Source organism: Myotis myotis, unplaced genomic scaffold (genome assembly GCF_014108235.1).
Source record: "Myotis myotis isolate mMyoMyo1 unplaced genomic scaffold, mMyoMyo1.p scaffold_m19_p_52, whole genome shotgun sequence".
In the NCBI taxonomy this organism is placed as follows: Eukaryota; Metazoa; Chordata; class Mammalia; order Chiroptera; family Vespertilionidae; genus Myotis; species Myotis myotis.
In genome coordinates, this window is record NW_023416360.1 from 697,103 (window position 1) to 717,394 (window position 20,292).

Here is a 20,292-nt window from a genome sequence, read left to right on the forward strand (position 1 = left end):
CCGATTGGAGAAGGTGCAGGCTGGGCTGAGGGAACCCCCCCCCATGCATGAATTTTGTCCACCGGGCCACTAGTGTCAATATAATGAAGGGCATATATGACAAACCCACAGCTAACATTATATTCCTTTGGGAATAACTTAAAGTTTTCCTTAACATCAGGAACAAGATAGCGTTGTCCACAGTCACCACTCTTATTCCATAGTAATGGAAGTCCTAGTCACAGAAATTATACAAGAGGAAGAAATAAAAGGCATTCAAATTCAAAAGAAATAAGTAAAACTGTCATTATTTGTAGATGACATGATACTGTATATAGAGAACCTTAATGATTCCACCAAAAAACTAATAAGTCTGATTAATTCAGTAAAATACAGGATACAAAATAAATATTCAGAAACCAGTTGCATTTTTAAACACAAACTAGAGGCACAGTGCATGGATTCATGCCCCAGTGGGGTCCCTTGTCCTGGCCTGCTCAAGGGAGAGAGATTGGGAGGTGTAGCAGATCTACTTAATACATAGTCACAGACCCAAACAGGCAGCCAAATGAGGAGGCAAAGAAACAACCCCCAAATGAAAGAACAAGAGAATTCTCCAGAAGGAGAGATAAATGAAGCAGAGATAAGAAATTTATCAGACATAGAGTTCAGAATAATGACAAAAGTACTCAATAGCAACACTATCATTCAAAATAGATGGTGAAATAAAGAACTTCCCAGACCAAAATAAAAGGCTAAAGGAGTTTGTCACTACCAAACCAGCACTGCAAGAAATGCTACAGGGTCTATGTAATGAGAAGAAGAAATAGAGAGAAACATAGGCATACAGAATTAAAATGCAAAAAAATAAGTACCTATCAATAATAACCTTAAATGTAAATGGATTGAGAGAAACCTAGATGGCGGCATAGGTAAACACCTGAAATTGCTGCCTCGCACAACCACTTCAAAACTACAACTAAAAGACAAAACGGACATCATCCAGAACCACAGGAAGGCTGGCTGAGTGGAAATTCTACAACTAGAAGCAAAGAGAAAAGCACACTGAGACTCAGAGGAGGTGCAAAAGTAAAGTGCAGAAGTATGGATGCTCGAGTGTGTGTGAAAAGGGCTGGCAACTGAGGGCACTGCTGTCTTTTTCAATCAGGAGGGAGACACAAGCTCCCGACAGTTCTGAACTCCAGTTCCGGCGAGTCTCTGGTGACTCAGACTCATATGGGGAGAAATTGGACTGTCTGGCAGCGGGCGGAACTTGAGGGCGGCTTTCTCTCAGAGGTGTTTGCAGCGATTACCGTGGGACACTGAGACCCAGGACCTCTTAGGGCAGGGCTGAGGATCAGCCATAGCTGTTTGCTCTGCCCTGTTGATTCCCTGAGACCCCGCTCCACCCAAGCTGTGCGCAGAGGCTTTTGCATATGAATGGCCTGGCCCTTTGCAATCTAAAATTACTGAACAAACTGCAGCTGGGTCAGAGAGACCCAGAACTTCCAAAAGAAGGCCCAAGGTCTCACAGCAGCTTTCATTGCTTCACAGCTGGGCCTCATCTGGGCACCTCCAACCCCAAACAAGGAAGAGGAATCTGCAGATCTGTCCATAGCTCCTGCTGGGTATCCTCAGGCAGAGGCTAAATTAGCACCTCCTTAGAGATCCAGGTGCCAGTGTACCCAGTGGTCAGAGTGGGACCACCCAGATTACAACTCCTCAGATCCATAAGGGACACACTCAGGGGCCAGACTCAACAAGATTGTGCGCAAAGCCCACAAAGGGGTGCACCAAGAGTGTCCACCTCAGGTAATTGCGGAGGCTGAGCCACTGGGCCCTATAGGACACCTAGCACACAAAGCAACTCTATCAACACAGGAAAGCAGCCAAAATGCGGAAACAAAGAAACAGGTCACAAATGACAGAACTGGAGGAAAGCAAAAGACTGGATATAGAGTTCAAAACCACACTCTTAAGGTTTTTCAAGAATTTTCTAGAAACTGCCAATAAATCTAGTGAGACCCTCGAGGTTATGAAAAAGGACCAACTAGAAATTAAGCATACACTGACTGAAATAAAGAATAATATACAGACTCCCAACAGCAGACCAGAGGAGCGCAAGAATCAAGTCAAAGATTTGAAATACGAAGAAGCAAAAAACACCCAACCAGAAAAGCAAAATTAAAAAGGAATCCAAAAATATGAATATAGTGTAAGGAGCCTCTGGGACAACTTCAAGCAAACCAACATCCAAATTATGGGTGTGCCAGCAGAAGAGAGAGAGCAAGATATTGAAAACCTATTTGAAGAAATAATGACAGAAAACTTCCCCCACCTGGTGAAAGAAATAGACTTACAAGTCCAGGAAGCACAGAGAACCCCAAACAAAAGAATCCAAAGAGGACCACACCAAGACACATCATAATTAAAATGCCAAGAGCAAAAGACAAAGAGAGAATCTTAAAAGCAGCAAGAGAAAAACAGTCAGTTACCTACAAGGGAGTATCCATACGACTGTCATCTGATTTCTCAACAGAAACTATGCAGGCCAGAAGGGAATGGCAAGAAATATTCAAAGTGATGAATACCAGGAACCTACATCCAAGATTACTTTATCTAGCAAAGCTATCATTCAGAATTGAAGGTCAGATAAAGAGCTTCACAGATAAGAAAAAGCTAGAGGAGTTCATCACCACCAAACCAGGATTATATGAAATGCTGAAAGGTATTCTTTAAGAAGAGGAAGAAGAAAAAGGTAAAGATAAAAATTATGAACAACAAATATATATCTATCAACAAGTGAATCTAAAAATCAAGTGAATCAAAAATCTGATGAACAGAATAAACTGGTGAATATAATAGAATCAGGAGCATAGAAAGGGAATGGACTGACAATTCTTGGGGGGAAAGGGGTGTGGGGGGTGCGGGAAGAGACTGGACAAAAATCGTACACCTATGGATGAGGACAGTGGGGGTGGGGGCGGTAAGGGCAGAGGGTGGGGTGGGAACCGGGTGGAGGGGAGCTACGGGGGGAAAAAGAGGAACAACTGTAATAATCTGAACAATAAAGATTAAAAAAAAAAAAAAGAATGTACACTGAACTTGCTGGCATGGATTCAGATTGCTAGCCCCCCAAATATCAGGGTTACATTGGAATTAGCCCATTTTAGCCTTTTCAACATCATATTAATGAAATGAAGGAAAAAAACCCCACAATCATCTAAATTGATGCAGAAAGAGCATTTGATACAATCAAACAGACTTTCATGATTTAAAACAATCCACTCAACAAACCAGAAATATAGGGGGACTTCCTACCACAGTATAAAGGATATCTATTATGAAAAACCTACAGCTCACATTATACTCGGTGGTAAAAAGCTGAAAGCTTTCCATGCTTTTGCCACTGCTAGTCAACATTTTACTGGAAGTTCTAGCCAGAAAATTAGGCAAGAAAAATATATAGAAAAGCCTAATGAGTACACATGTACACAAATTTCTGGAGCTAAAATAAGTTCAACAGAGTTGCCAGATATATGATCAACATAAAAAATCAACATAAAAATCAACATAAAAATCAGTGTTTCCATACACTAGGAATGAACGCTCTTAAGATAAAATAAAATAAAAAACATTCCATATTCATGGATAGAAGAGCTTAATATTGTTAAGATGGCAGTACCAACCAAAGTGATCTACAGATTCAATGCTATCCTTACCAAAATGGAAACGCTGATATTAAAATTTATATGGAATATCAAGGGACACTGAACAGTCAAAACAATCTTTAAAAATCTTCTGATTTCTGAAAACTTACTATTGCAAAGCTACAGTAATAAAAAACGTGTGTTACTGGCCTAAGCATAGACATGTAGACCGATGGAATACATTAAAAGTACAGAAATAGCCCGAGCTGGTTTGGCTCAGTGGATAGAGCGTTGGCCCCTCCGACTGAAGGATCCTGGGTTTGATTCCAGTCAAAGGCACATGCCCGGGTTGCGGGCTCGATCACCAGTAGGCAGCCTACCAATGATTCTCTCCCATCATCTATGTTTCTATCTCCTCCTCTTCATTCTTCTCAGAAATCAATACAAATACATTTAATTTTTTTTAAAGTACAGAAATAAACCCACACAGTGACTGATAACCAGATTTTGACAAGAGTGCCAATGGGGGAAAATAATATCTTCAATAAGTGGTGCTGAAATCACTAAATGCATATTCACATGCAAAAGAATGACATTGCAATCCTACCTGACGCTATACATAAAAATGAATTAAAGCTGGGTCAAAAACCCAAATGTAAAAGCTAACATTATAAAACTGTTAGAAGAAAAAATATGGGCAAATTTTCATAACTTTGGCTTTGGTAATGGATTCTTAGATATGACATCAAATGCACAAATAACAAAAGAAAAAAATTAAACTGAACTTCATAAAAATGAAAACTTTTGTTCACAAAAAACACTACCAAGAAAGTAGAAAGACAAGCTATAGAATAGAGAGAAAATATTTGCAAACCAAATATCTGATAAGAGGCTAGTATCTGGAATAAAAAAAACTCTTACAATTCAACAACAAACATCCTAATCAAAAATGGGCTAAAGACTTGAAGAGACATTTTTTTTTCAAAGAAAATATACAAATGGCAAACAAGCACATAAAAAAATACTCATCATCAGTCACTAGGAAAATGCAAGTCAAAACCACAATGATATATCACTTTAAACCTACTAGACTGTCTATAAACATCAACAACAAAACAGAAATAACGAAGTGTTGGCAAGGAGATGGAGAAACTGAAGCCCTCCGACATTATCGATGGAATGTAAAATGTGCAGCCACTGTGAGAAGGTAGTTGGACAGTCCCTGAAATGGTTAAACAGAGTTCACACCTAACCCAGCATTTCCAGTCCCAGGCACACACTGAGGAAGACCTAAAAAGATGTTCACACAAAGACTCAGGACAAGAAGGTTCACAGCAGCATTATTAATGATAGTCTAAAAGTGGAAACAGCCCAAATGTCCACTGACATTTGAATGATGTTATCAATTGATAAATGAATAAAGAAAATGCCATACATACAATGGAATATTATTCAACTTTAAAAAGGAAAAATATGTGCCCTGGTCAGTGTGGCTCAATGGTTACAGTGTTGGCTTGTGCACCCAATGGTCACAGGTTCAATTCCTGGTCAAGGGCAAGTACGTGGGTTGTGGGTTTGTCCCCCCCACTCCAGTCAGGGCATGTGTGGGAGGCAACCAGTCCATGTGGTTTGATATGGTTCTCTCACATCAATGTTTCTCTCTCTCTCTCTCCCCACGCCCTCCACTGTCTCTGAAAAAGCAATGAAAAAAACGTATCTTCAGGTCAGGATTAAGAAAAAAATTAAAGGAAAGAAAATTTGACACATGATGCAGCAGGGATGAGCCTTGGAAACACACTGTGTTGAAAGAAGCTGGACACAGAGGAACGCCGCTGGCTCTGCGCTGGGCGGGGTGCGAGAGGAGGTGATTGGCTCCGGGGGGCCCACGGGCGCTGCAGCCAAAGGGATTCTGCAGAAGAGGCTGCTCCTCTGAAACACTCTCAGACCTGATCCTCGCCACCAGCCCACAGCCCTCTGAGCCCGAGCTGCCATGGGCGGCTCCAAGACATTCCAAGATCTTGAGAAAATGAGGAGTAAAATGCACAAGGATTTAGACACATTCTGTGATAAACTCAAATCCGAAGAAGAGGACCAGGTCGGCACAGGCCCAGAAGAGCTGGAGATCAGCATCCGTGAGGCCTTGCTTGATACCGTATCTGCTCATTCGGAGAACAACCAGGAATCCACTCCCTCACTTCCAGGACAGCAGCAGGAGCTACGTCACAGAGTCCGTAGCAGAGTCTGCCCTGGACATGAGGATGCAGGTTTTCCTGGACAGAAACCAGGCCCGGAGCGGCACTCTGAGCAGGACTCTGAGCCAAAAGGACCACGCAACAGAAGTCCAGGGACCCAGAAGCCTGGGGAGAGCTTTTGTGAGCGGGTACTGAGGTTGTTCCAATGCTGAGTCGGCTGCAGAAGCCGTGGCGGGACGTGCTGGCCTGGGCGGAGGGGAAGTGGCCTCCCTTGTCAGAAAGGCCACGTTCATCTGCAGCGAGAGTACGGCTTTCTGCTCCAGGCGGCACAGTCCTTCTGAGTTTATTCCAGGTTAAGGAGTCCCATGAGGTCCTGGAGGAGCCCAGTCACCTCCCAGCCCTTTGATCCTCCCGCCCGTCTCCCCGCTTCTCAGAAAGAATCTTCTGAAGTAACATTTGCTTTCCTGCTCACCCTTGACTCATCCTCAACAACCTCCCTCACTTCCACCCTGTTCACGGCCTCTCCACCCAGCTTGCCCGGTTTCCTTCTCTTGCCGCGGCATTTTAATAAAAGTTGGTTGGCCTGGGGAGGGGGCAGGAGTGGGGTAGAGGAGGTCAGTGGGGAAAAAGGGAGACCTCTAATTCTTTCAACAATAAAGGTAATTTTTTTTTTTTTTAAAGAAGCTAGACACAAAAAGTCACACATTGAATGATTCCATTTATATGAAATGTCCAAAATAGGCAAATACACAGACAGAGAATGTATTATTGATTGCCAGGGGATAGGGAAAGGAGAAATTACTAGTGATTGCTAATGGTTATGGGTTCCTTTTTTGAAATGATAGAAATGTTCTGGAGTCCGATAGTGATATTAGATGCACAACCATATGGATAAGCTAAAAATCAGTGAATAGTACACTTTGAAATGGTTAAAATGGTGAATTTTATTTCAATTTTAAGAACCTACCTAATTATGTACACCAAAAAAAACCACCATTTGTTATACTGGGTAAAGAAACTCCCAATTTTGATAAACAGTGGTAAAGAAAAATGATGCTATTAGAGCATTTTAAAAATACTGGCAAAGTATATTTTAATTATTTTTAAGTAGTTCTGTGGTATTAAATACATTCACAATATTGTGCAACTGCTGGGGTCCAACCCCAGCAGGTCCAGGGGTCCCCAAAGGCGTGGACGGAGTCAGCGAAGAAGGAATAACACGGAGGCAGCGTTCAGTTGATCAGCAGCCTAGCCAGGATCTCTAGCCAGGATCTCCAGTGAAGTTCTGCTTAGGATCTCCAGAGAGGTTCTGCTTAGGATCTCCAGCCAGGTTCTGTGTCCATGTTCTCTTGCTAGGTTCTCCAGCCAGGTTCTGTAGCCATGTTCCCTCGCTAGGTTCTCCAGCCAGGTTCAGTCACCGGGTTCTAGTCAGGTTCTCTTGCCAATTTCTGTAGTCAGGTTCAGTCCAGGATCTTTTGCCATGTTCTCTCCAGCGAAGTTCTTCTGTCTGTAGGTTCTGTGTAGGTTCTGTCTTCTTAGTTCTGTGTTCTAAGCTCTGTATACTAAGTTCTGAGTTCTAAGTTTTGTGTTCTAAATTCTGTGTTCTAAGTTCTGTGTTCTAAGTTCTGTGTTCTAAGTTCTGTCTCTTGCTGTCTTATTACATCTGTATTTATACCAGTTGATTCAATCCTACCAATCTCTATTACAAAGGTTAGGGCGTTTCTTATCTTCATTCCAGGGAGTAAAGATTATGTAGCTTAAGCACGATTGTTCGTAGTTAAAGTGATTAATTACCCGCCTGGCACTTAGTTAAGAGGTTTTATTCCCTCCCTAACTTCAGGGGAAAATCCCTACCTGGGGAAACACCCTTTCTCAGAGACCTTGGTTAAAACACATAGTGCCAAGAAGGTGAGCAAACATATTAAGAACAGTATGCCATATATGCCAGGTCCCTTGAAACAGCAAGCATGGACCGGCTCCCGGCAAATTCCCCCTTTTTTATTTTTTAAAAGCCAGGCATTAAAAAGAAAAACCCCAAAATGCTCTCTTGTATCCATTTTAAGAGTAGGATTGGCGCTTTCCACTATTACCTGAGGCCTGATCTATCACCCCAGGGAGAGCTTGCCAATCCTGCACTTTCCCAGGGTGGAAAGGCTGCAGTGGGGTTAAGGATAAGGCTCCTTGGGCCTACCTTCTCCCATGCCATTACATTTACCTTTCCTTCCTCAGAAAAGCATGGACATACTTCTTGTATAAAACGTTCTGTCTGACTGGGAGTAACCTTAATTCCTCTGCTAGCAAGCATATGTGTTAAAAGATCAATACAGAGTCTTTTTTCTTTAGACTCAGTATGGCACATCTTCTTAATCTAAAGATCAATAGAGAGTCTTCTTTCTTTGGACTCAGTATGGCACATCTTCTCAATCTAAGTTCTGTACTATCCACCTTCTTACCCTACTTATCCTCTATAGGGGGGTCTGCAGTACCCTGGTGGAGTCCTATCCATCCCGAGTGTGGGGGTTCTCAATGGGAGGGGGGCTTACCTAGGGGAATCCTGTTCCAGGGCTTCCCAAAGGTGTGGACAGAGTCGGCGGAGACTATCCACCCTCTCCTATGGTGGAGTCCTATCCATCCCGAGAGTGGGGCGCTTACCTAGGGGTCCCTGTTCGGGCGCCATATGCCGGGGTCCAGCCCCAGCAGGTCCAGGGGTTCCCCATAGGTGAGGACGGAGTCGGCGAAGAAGGAAGGACACGGAGACAGCGTTCAGTTGATCAGCAGCCTAGCCAGGATCTCTAGCCAGGATCTCCAGCCAAGTTCTGGTCTGGATCTCCAGCAAAGTTCTGCTTAGGATCTCCAGTGAAGTTCTGGTTTGGATCTCCAGCCAGGTTCTGTGTCCATGTTCTCTTGCTAGGTTCTCCAGCCAGGTTCTGTCCAGGTTCTCCAGCCAGGTTCAGTCACCAGGTTCTAGTCGGGTTCTCTTGCCAATTTCTGTAGTCAGGTTCAGTCCAGGATCTTTTGCCATGTTCTCTCCAGCGAAGTTCTTCTGTCTCTAGAGAATGTTCTGTGTAGGTTCTGTGCCTAGGTTCTGTCTCTCTTGGTTCTGTGTTCTAAGTTCTGTGTCTTGCTGTCTTATTACATCTGTATTTATACCAGTTGATTCAATCCTATCAATCTCTATTACAAAGGTTAGGGCGTTTCTTATCTCCATTCCAGGGAGTAAAGATTATGTAGCTTAAGCATGATTGTTCGTAGTTAAAGTGATTAATTACCCGCCTGGCACTAGTTAAGAGGTTTTATTCCCTCCCTAACTCCAGGGGAAAATCCCTACCTGGGGAAACAACCTTTCTCAGAGACCTTGGTTAAAACACATAGTGCCAAGAAGGTGAGCAAACATATTAAGAACAGTATGCCATATAAGCCAGGTCCATTGAAACAGCAAGGATGGACCAGCTCCCGGCATGCAACCATCCTCACCATCCATTTTCATAACATTTTTTATCTTACAAAACTGAAGCTCTGCCCATTAACTTCCCACTCCCCCTAGTCCTTCACCACTATTCTACTTTGTGTCTCCATGAATTTGATTAGATATTTCATAAAAGTGGAATCATACAGTACTTGTCCTCTTGTGACTGGCTCAGTTCATTTAGCATAATGTCTTCAATGTTCATCCCTGTTGTATGTAGTATGTATCAGATTTCCTTCCTTTCTAAGGCTGAGTAATATTCCACATTGTACATTTTCTTGATTCATTCACCCAACAATGGATACTTGGGTTGCTCCATCTTTTGTCTAGTGTGAATAATGCTGCTGATCAACATGGGTGTACAAATATCAGTGTCCCTGATTAAATATATATATATATATATATATATATATATATATATATTTTTTTTTTCTTTTTTGATAACTTATCATTCAAATATATATATTAGTAGCCCAGTGCACGAAATTCATGCACATTTAAAGGGAATTAATTGCCCTAACTGGTTTGGCTCAGTGGATAGAGCATCAGCCTGCGGAATCAAGGGTCCCAGGTTCGATTCCGGTCAAGGGTATGTACCTTGGTTGCGGGCACATCCCCAGTCGGGAGTGTGCAGGAGGCAGCTGATCGATGTTTCTCTTTCATCGATGTTTCTAACTCTCTATCCCTCTCCCTTCCTCTCTGTAAAAAATCAATAAAATATATTTTTTTAAGAAAGGGAATTAATTAGCTGAGATATTTTAATATTGCTATTTGCCCTTTCTCTATAATAGAAGTGTGAGATGAAAGGAAATTAGTAAAATGTATATGAAAATAATATATAAATGTATTAATAAATAAACAGTAACAAAAGGATATAACAACAACAGAGGCATGATATAAAAACAACAAAAACATGATATGAAAACAAAAACATGATATAAAAACAACAAAAACATGATATAAAAACAACAGTGATACAAACAATGACTGATAAAATGATTAAGCTCATTCTAATATCTCCCTGTACACCACATTAAGAGTGAAAACACTTTCTGAGAGCTTGACTAATTTCCCTTGTGATTAAAGTATTTAGAACTTTAACGTCACATGCTCTTCAAACTTGAGAGAAAGCAACATATAACTGACCATGTGCGAAAACGGGTTCAGGTAGGAATATGCCTACTCTGTCTAGAGTTTTTCCTTGTGATTTATTAATAGTCATCACAAATGCTGGCATCATGGGAAACTGTCGTTGAATAAATTTAAATGGGAGGCCAGTATCAGACGGAGACAAATCAATTCTTGGAATCAGAACAACCTCTCCCTCTGCAGATCCTGTTAATACTTCAGCTTCGATAATGTTAGGTCATAATCTTTTGATAATAAATCTGGTACCATTACAAAGACCCCATTTACTATTAAGATTTCTCAATAGCATGATGATTGCACCCACTTTCAATTTTAATTTATGACACGGCATTCCCGAAGGAGTAATACTATTAAGAAATTGGATGGGAAAATTTTCCTTTTCAGCATCATCTGTGGAATCAATGGAATCATCACTCAAATATGTGTGAAAATCTCCGAGTATATCCAAAATTTCTTCATTTAATTTTTGAACATGCTCATTTTTGGGACAAAGAATTGCATGTTTAGATATATTTTTAATATTATCTATAGACATAGTGTTCCCAAAGGTAGCTTCAATAATAGATCCATTACAAATCATTTCACAGGGGATGTCAATAATATCCATTCCTAAATGAAAACTGCTATCAAGTTTGCCATCTCCAAGTTTTACTAACCATCCACTATAAGCAGAATCCTCTGATCTCATATTTGTTGTAAGAGACAACTTTCTGAAACACCCCCAAACATTGCAGTACTTTACACTCGTTTGTACTATGGCTGATCGCATAGCATGCGGTACAATACTGAGACATTGTCGAAAATCTCCTCCAAGAAGGAGAACTTTCCCACCAAATGCAACATTCAGACTCATAATTTCTCTTAGTAATCTGTCTATGGTGTTTATAGCATGACTGGATGCCATGGTGCATTCATCAATAATGAGAAGTTGGGCCTTTTCAATAGTTTCAGCAACTTCACTGTTTCTATCGAGTCTAGAAATTGAAGTTTCATTTAATGAAACTGGTAATTTATATTGGGAATGAAAGGTGGTTCCAACGAGAAGTAAATTTGCAGCAATTCCTGTAGACACTGTGGGTAAAACAGTACCACCACGACCTCTAATATAATGTATTAAAACTATACAGATATGCAGGTCAATAGGATTCCTACCTGGCAGGCCCTTGACAGCAAGCTGGCCACCTGTCAATTCCGTGAGGAATGGGGCTCCCTCCTCCCTCCTGTCAGGGTCCGGGGTGCAGGTGAATTGGGTTCCTGGCTGGCAGGCCACTGACAGCAAGCTATCCAACAGCAGATTCTGTGAGGAATGGGGCTGCCTCCTCCCTACTGTCAGGGTCTGGTTTGAAGGCTGGCCACGCCCCCTGTTGGGCCAGACCCAGAATTCTACCAGGCTGTGGCCTCTGCCTCAGCAACCCAGGACTGACTGCCGCTGGGCGCTCCTGGCACTCCAAGGGCAGGTTCTCCCCTCAGGCCTCACGGGGAAACAGCTCAGGGAGGGCACAGCCCTTGGCAAAGCGACCCAGGACTCAGTGGGTCCATGTTCTGAGGGCCGGTTCCTGCCTCAAACCTCGCTCTTACTGGAAATAGCTTGGGGAGGGTGCAGCTATTGCTAAGAGGACCCAGGAATCAGTGGGCCAATGCTCTGATGGCTGGTTCCTGCCTCAAACCTCACCCTTACCGGAAACAGCTCCAGAAAACAGCTTGGGGAGGGCACAGCTGATGCCAAGACAACCCCTGCAGGACTGACTTCCTTCCGGTTGGTCGAGCCTCGGTTGTGATGTTACACCCAGGGTTTTTATATAAATATATATATACTAAAGGCCTGGTGCATGAAATTCATGCACGGTGGGGGGTGTTGTCTCTCAGCCCAGCCTGCACCCTCTCCAATCTGGGACCCCTTGGGGCCTAAACTGGCAGTCGGATATCCCTGTCACAATCCGGGACTGCTGGCTCCTGACCACTCACCTGCCTGCCTGCCTGATTGCCCTTAACTGCTTCTGCCTGCCAGCCTGATCACCCCCTAACTGCTCTCCTGCCAGCCTAGTCACCCTCAACTGCCCTCCCCTGCCGGCCATCTTGTGATGACATGGGTGCAGCCATCTTGTGATGATGTGGGGGTGTCACATGAGGGCACGAGGGCCACCTAGGCTTTTATTAGTATAGATATGCATTGTCCATGTGGTAACTGGAGCAGTGAGCCGAGGTTTGTTCCCGGGGTTGTGTCACATGACGCCAAAGAGTAAGCTCCACAGACCAGAAGATTTAAGCACAAGTGTGGAGATTTTATTACAAGCAGATTCAGACGCCCCTCACAGGGACGAGGGCTCAATAATGGGCTGCCCATGAAGCTTTGTTGTCCAGGGGTATATATTTGCTACAAGCCTGCTTCTATATTTACCCATGTCCTCACCTGATTGATTCTCTCAATTGTTCTTGCCCAGCATGGACTTGAACTTTTCCTGGTCTATGTCTTCTTTTTCTGTTCCTGTGCTGTACTTTCTCTGTATCTATGTGGCAATACACCTTGTTGCTGCAGGCCCTTCCTTGGTTTCTCATGCCTCCTGCTCTGAGTCCAGAAACGTTTTATTATTTCTGCTTGGTTGGTTCCTGTGATTAGGCTACTCAAACTGCCCTGCCTATGTTCCACCTGTCTTTGTTTTCCACTGGACCCCTGCACTATCTGCCTGTATTTTAAGTTAATCCTTTCAGTCCCCTTCCGATTAGGAGACCCCAACTCCTGCTGGGAGCAGGTGCGACGACCACTCTGGCTACTTCCTGCTGACAGTGGGCGTTGTGCGGTAGCAGTTGTCAGGTCCCATCTGAAGAGGCTGGAGTAGGGGGTCTATGGTAAAAGGCAGTCATATCTATCTGGGCTACATTTGGAGTTTTATAGCCTCTATGTACAGCCCTGGCTGGTTTGATGCCGGGGTCCAACCCCAGCAGGTCCAGGGGTCCCCAAAGGTGTAGACGGAGTCGGCGAAGAAGGAAGGACACGGAGACAGTGTTCAGTTGATCAGCAGCCTAGCCAGGATCTCTAGCCAGGATCTCCAGCCAAGTTCTGGTCTGGATCTCCAGAGAGGTTCTGCTGCTTATTGTCTTGTTACATCCGTATTTATCCCAGTTGATTTTAATCCTGTCAATTTCTATTACAAAGGTTAGGGCGTTTCTTATCTCCATTCCAGGGAGTAAAGATTATGTAGCTTAAGCATGATTGTTTGTAGTGATTAACTACCCGCCTGGCACTTAGTTAAGGAGTTTCATCCCCTCCCTGACTTCAGGGAAAAATTCCTACCTGGGGAAACAACCTTTCTAGGAGAGGCATCCCCTCCCTGACTTCAGGGAAAAATTCCTACCTGGGGAAACAACCTTTCTTGGAGAGGTGACCTTGGTTAAAACACACAGCGCTAAGGGGAGCAAACATATTAAGAACAGTATGCTATATACGCCAGGTCCCTTGAAACATATGCTGTGCAGATGTTTCTTTCCTGCAGCGACTGTGTCAAGCAGCAAGGATGGACCGGCTTCCGGCAAATTCCCCCTTTTTTATTTTTTAAATGATAGCACATGCAAATCAGTGGCCACCTCTCAGATTGGGCCATTTAAGTCTCGGAAGAAGAGTGGCAAGCAATGATAGTGAGCATAGCTATAAACATAGTGGATGGAGCGCAGAAGGAGCCCCATTCCTGTAGAAGGTTGCCAGCCTCTTCAGTCAAGGGATTTCAGCTGTCCTCAAGTTGTTGGTTTGGTTGTCTTTGTTGGTCTGGCTAGCGGGCGGCGTCACTGGCGACAGGCTTCCCGAAGCTTCAGCAAGTTGAAGGGCTGCATCAAAGGGTCCATCAGGGCCGTGGTTGATGGTGGTGTCGATGTCCGAGGAGGAGTAAGCTGTGCCCTCTGGATCCAGCTGATATGGAAAGTGGAGGGTAGTAGAAAAAGAAGAGAAAGCAAAAGAACTACAAGGCATGGAAGTGTTTAGAAAAAAGAGGGAGAAGAAAGGGAAGAATGCAGCATCCTGACACAGCCCTTTCCTTCAGCTGCCCCTTTCCCTGTGGTCCAAGGTAGAAATGGGAAACAAGTCCTGTTGCAGTGAGAGGGCAGCTGCTGTCAGCCAGTCTCTGTCTTTACCTGGGTCCCGATCTGAGCTGGGCATGGGAAGCAGGAAGCAGCCATGGGGACAGGAGACCTTCCTCAGAAGGGCCGAGTGTTCAAGCCCCTGCACCATTGGGGAGGGGGGTCTGTGCCCCACCTTTGTTGCACCCAAAGTTTTCTCCTACTGGCCCCAGACTGTGCCTGTCTTAGGTTGCCCCACCCTGTGGAGTCTTACCCGTCGTTGACTACCAGCCATCTCTGGGCCAAGTAGGGTGATGTGAGGTTCAGTTTTGTCTCCTTGATAGCATATGTCCCTCTGGCCTCCATGCCCAGCAACTGCCTTGGGATCCCCTTGCCTGCTGGCGGGGCTCTGGCATTGATCATAGGGAACTCAGGTTTCTTCTCTAGAGAGGGCCCAGCTTACGCCATTGGGCCAGAGACAGATCCATGGTACCAGCCACCATGCGGCTTCAACCTCAGCATGAACAGAGAGCTCAGGCAACAGCTATGGGCAATTGGATTGTAAGAAGAGGGTCCCTCTTGACACAAGGGTAAGAGGGGCCAATACAGGACAAAGGAGAGTCCTGGAACAGGGCTTTCTCAGCCCAGGATGTCTGGCTCTTGGCCCAAGACAACTCCATGTATGGGGCATATACCAAACACCCCTAGTCACGGCATAAAAGGGAGATGCCCTTCCTGGAACAGTAGGGTAGGGAGATTCTAGAAAAGGCTGTGTTCAGGAAAGAAGGAGAAAGGCCAAAGAACCAGCAAACAAGTAGTTAGATTTTAAAAAAGGAAAAAGGAAAGGAGATGTGGGGCAAAGCTGGGACATGTGGAAAGACAAAACGGAGGCACATGTGATCCTCCCAATGGACAGATTGTTCCAGCTCAGGGCTGCACATCTGCTGCAGACGGGCACTGGTCAGGTGTGCTATGATGAGGCAGAGATGGCGGGCGGTGAGACATAAGGTCGGACTAGACGGTCTGGAATCCACACAGGTGAGTCTGCGTCCTGTGGAAATATACAAGCATATCCTCTCCCCTGGGTTAAAAGTACATCAGGTCCCTTCCAGGCTCCTGTAAGCAAGTCTCTCCATTTGACGAGGGCTTTAGGTTTAGTTAGATCAGGGTTCCAATGCCTGTACATGGGGGAATTTCCCTCAGAATCTACATTTAGTATATTAATTACAAATTGAGCATGTTGTAGAACATGATGAGGAGAGGAATATTTAAACTCATTTTCTTGTAATTTTTTAATTTGTGTTTTTAAAGTTTGGTGAGCCCTTTCTACTATTGCTTGGCCTTGAGGATTGTAGGGTATTCCTGTAGTATATGCGATGCCGAATGTAGAGCATAAGTTTTTAAAAGCTCTAGAGGTATAGGCAGGCCCATTGTCAGTTTTAAGTGCCCTTGGTATTCCTAGGTAGGAAAAGCATTGGAATAGATGTTGACTTACATCTTTAAAAGCTTCTCCTGTACGTGCAGAAGCAAGGATAACATGAGAAAAGGTATCAATACAAACATGCACATAGCAAAGTTTGCCAAAAGATGGGACATGAGTAATATCCATCTGCCATAAGTCACAGGGTCTAAGTCCTCTTGGATTAACTCCAGTAGCAGGGCTAGGAAAATGAGTAGGACAATGGCTGCAGTCACGCACAATACTTCGAGCAGCTTCTCTAGATATGCGATAATATAGACGGAGAGCAGAAGCATTTTGATGGTGAATGGCATGAGACCGCCGGGCTTCTTCTAGAGCTGTACAAACTACTGGGCGAGTTAGTAAATCCGCCTGATAATTTCCTTCGCTTAAGGGTCCTGGTAGGCAGGAATGAGCTCTAATATGTCCAATATAGAAAGCCTTTTCTCGTTTGTGAATGCAAGTTTGTAGCTGAGTTAACAAAGAGAAAATGGCTGTTCTTCCTTGTGGGAGAGAGGCGGTCTCAATATGAGGAAATAATTTAACTATATATTGAGAGTCAGTGTACAAGTTAAAGGGAACCTGTTGCAATTGTTCAAAAGCATAAATGACTGCCAAAAGCTCTGTTCTCTGAGCTGACGTCTCTAGAGTTTGTTGAACATGGGTTATTGAGTCAATGATTGTTACTGCCCTACCATTAGAGGAACCATCTGTGAATACTAAGGAGGCAGGAGGTGATAATGGTTCTTTTGAACATTTGATAGGAAATATAAACGGATGTAGGGAGAGAAATTGCAATATAGGTGATCTTGGCAAATGATGTAAAATTTGTCCTGGGAAGTTACCTATAGCTATTTGCCACTCTTCTTCAAATTGTAATAGTGTGTCTAATTGTTCTCTTTTATAAGGTATTATTATCTCAGTAACTTCTCTTCCAAAGAGTTCGATACTGCGACGTCTACCTTTGATAATGAGAGTGGCCACTAGGGAGGGATAGGGTGGTACAATCTTCCTAGGAGTGACAGGTAAATGTATCCATTCTAATGGTCCTTCCTGCCACAAGCATCCTGTAGGAGTATATTTAGTGGCTAGAATAATTAAGGCCCAAGATTTGGAATAATCTAGATACTGTAGTTGCTGTTTATTGATGGCCTGTTCTATTTTTGCTATAGCCTTTTCTCCTTCTACAGTTAATTGTCGGGGAGACTTAGGGTTAGAATCTCCCTTTAAAATGTCAAATAGAGGTTTTAAGTCAAGAGTGGTTATTTTTAGATATGGCCTGACCCAGTTGATATCACCTAATAGTTTCTGATAATCATTCAATGTGTTTAAATGATCTTTTCTTAATTGTAGAGGCTGATGGGTGATAGTAGAGGTATGTAATATTCTGCCTAAGTATGAAAAAGAAGGTTCAGTCTGAATCTTTTCTGGGGCTATTTTTAGACCATGTTCTTCTAAAGCAAGGATGGTCTGAGTAAGAATTTCCTGTAAAGTAGCCCGATCTTTATGAGCTAGTAAAATATCATCCATATAATGAATAAGATATAGATCTGAAAATTTCTTTCTAATAACTTGCAATGCCTGATCTACAAACTTTTGACATAATGTAGGACTATTTTTCATCCCTTGTGGGAGAACCTTCCATTGGTATCTCTGATAAGGCTGTTTAAAGTTTTCTGATGGTATGCTGAATGCGAATCTTTGACAATCAGCTGGGTGAAGAGGTATAGTGAAAAAACAATCCTGTAAGTCAATAACAACAACACAATACTCCTGTGGAATTGCCACAGGGGAGGGCAATCCAGGTTGTAAGGAGCCCATATCTTCCATGGTGGCATTTATGGCTCTTAGATCTTGCAAAAGTCTCCACTTGCCTGATTTCTTTCTTATTACAAATATGGGTGTGTTCCAGGGACTATTTGATGGCTCTATATGTCCCTCTGCTAATTGCTGATCAATTAATTGTCGGGCTTCTGATATTTTCTCAGATGTTAAAGGCCATTGCTCAACCCATACCGGTTGTGACGATTTCCAAACTATGGGATCAGCAGTCCTAAGGGCAATGGCCCCAATTACAGATCCTGTCGAGGAGTGTGAGGTATTACTTTCCTTTCCTAATCCCTTTCCTGGATTAAATCTCGTGTCTAGCATCTGTGATGTTACTCTATCACTGGGGCTATATAACACAACTCCCATTTGAGACAAGATATCTCTTCCCCATAATGTAAAGGGGATAGTCGTAATTACATAGGGACAGAATGTTCCTGAATGTTGATCTTCATCAGCCCAAGTTAAAATCTGAGAACTCTTTTTTACATTAGATGCCTTGCCTAGTCCTACTAGGGAAGTGGAGGTGGTGTGCGTGGGCCATGAAGAGGGCCAATCCTTCCCTGCTATGCAGGAAACATCTGCTCCTGTATCCAATAGACCTTCAATTGGTTTTCCCTGAATTTGTAAAATTTTTGTAGGTCTAGTAGCATGGATTTCTTGTATCCAAAATGCTGCATCACTAGATCCAAAGCCTCCGGCCCCTCTAGCTTCCTGGGTAACAGCTGTCCCTATTTTATGTATTGGTAACAGGATTAATTGGGCAATTCTCTGGTTGGGCTGAATCTGTATAGTTGTGGTGGGTGGGGAAAGTAAAATCTGTATTTCTCCTGTGTAGTCTGCATCAACAACTCCTGGGATGACTAAGATCCCCTGTAACGAGGTGGAGCTCCGTCCTAATATTAAACCTACAGTTCCCTCAGGCAGCGGCCCAGACACTCCTGTAGGAATGGCTGCTACCGGAGAGTCTGGGGTTAGTATTGCGTGGGTGGTTGAATGGAGGTCCAATCCTACACTGCCTGGGGCTGCCCTGAAGAGGTCACTGACTGATCGAAATTTGCAAAGGGGTTGAAGGTTGATGCCCCTATTATTGCAGGGGCCTGGGGCTGGCCCCTTCTCAAGTTTCCCGATTGAGGTGATGGGATATAACCTCCTTGGGAGCTATTTGTAGAGTTTAAAGGCAGACCATTTTTATGGTATTTTGATCTACATTCCTTTGCCCAATGGAATCCTTTCTGACATCGGGGACAAACGGTTTTTGGAGGATTAATATTATTCCCTAATGTATTTCCAGGCTGTTGAGGAGCTTGCCATCTGGCCTGAGTATTATTATTTTTATTTGGGCATTCTCTGCTAAAGTGCCCAGATAAGCCACAAGAGTAGCAGTTCATATTTCTTTTATTACCTGTAGTATTGCTGGCTTGTCCTATAGCCTGTCCATATTGAGGGTATGTCTCCCCTTTGAGAGCTGCAGCTATAGCTACACCCTGTATAAATGCTGGACTTACATCAGCACACTGTTTTATAAAATCATTTGTAGTTCCTGTTCTGCGAATCGGCCTTAATAAAGCCTGACAGGTATTATTAGCATTTTCAAAAGCCAGTTGTTTGATTAGGATATCGGCTGCCTCTTTGTTATTGATTACTCTCTTGACTGCCTGCATGAGGCGAGAAAGGAAATCCTGATATGGTTCCTCGACCTTCTGTTTAACCTCTGTAAGGGTGGTTGTTTTTCCTGCTGTATAAGGTAGGGATTTCCAGGCACTTACTGCACAACTGGTTACTTTGGTAAGTGCCTCTGTGGGCATATTCATTTGCTCCTCAGCCGTGTTAAAATCACCTTCTCCTAATATCATGTCTAGGGTTATTCTTTTTCTGGTTTTTTCGCTAGTGGCTACAGCTTTCTTAGCAAGATCTTCATATTCAGTTTTCCATAATAAGTAATCGCCTCCTGAGAGACAGGCTTTACAAACCTGTGACCAATCATAAGGAGTCATCCATTTACTGGCTAGGGTTTCTACCAAGGTTTGTGTGTAAGGAGCTAGAGGTCCATATTCAGAGCAGGCCAATTTTAATTCTTTAAGTACTTTGTAAGGTATAGGCTCCAAGGTGGGGTTTCTATTCCCACCAGACTCATTCTCATATGTAACTGGGAAGCAGAGTGAGAATTCAAGATCTCCATTAGCTTCAGCTTCTCTTATCGCCCTTTGAAATTTAGACATGGAGCTCATAGGAGCCACAGGACCTGGTTTAGGCTTCCTTTCTAATTTGGGGAGCCTGTTTTGAATGGGAGGGCCATTCTCCTCTCTACTGACTGGAAAGGAACAATGGTCATGTTTATGATATTTATTCTCCTCCCGATCAGTAGGCATAGCTAAATTGCTTTTAGATTGAGCTGAAGACAATAATGATGTATCCTCTCTGGGGGGAGCGGAGGGACTATTTAAATTTTGAGAAAGTTCAACCGTTTTTGCCTCTGGTGCCAAGGTGTCACAGATTGAATCCCAGAGGGAAAAGAAACAT

The 20,292-nt window shown here is 43.5% G+C and overlaps 1 pseudogene; it reads left to right on the forward strand.

Moving 5' to 3' along the window:
- Positions 1-5,346: 5,346 nt before the first annotated feature.
- LOC118657349 lies at positions 5,347-6,950 on the forward strand (annotated as a pseudogene).
- The last annotated feature ends 13,342 nt before the right edge of the window (positions 6,951-20,292 follow it).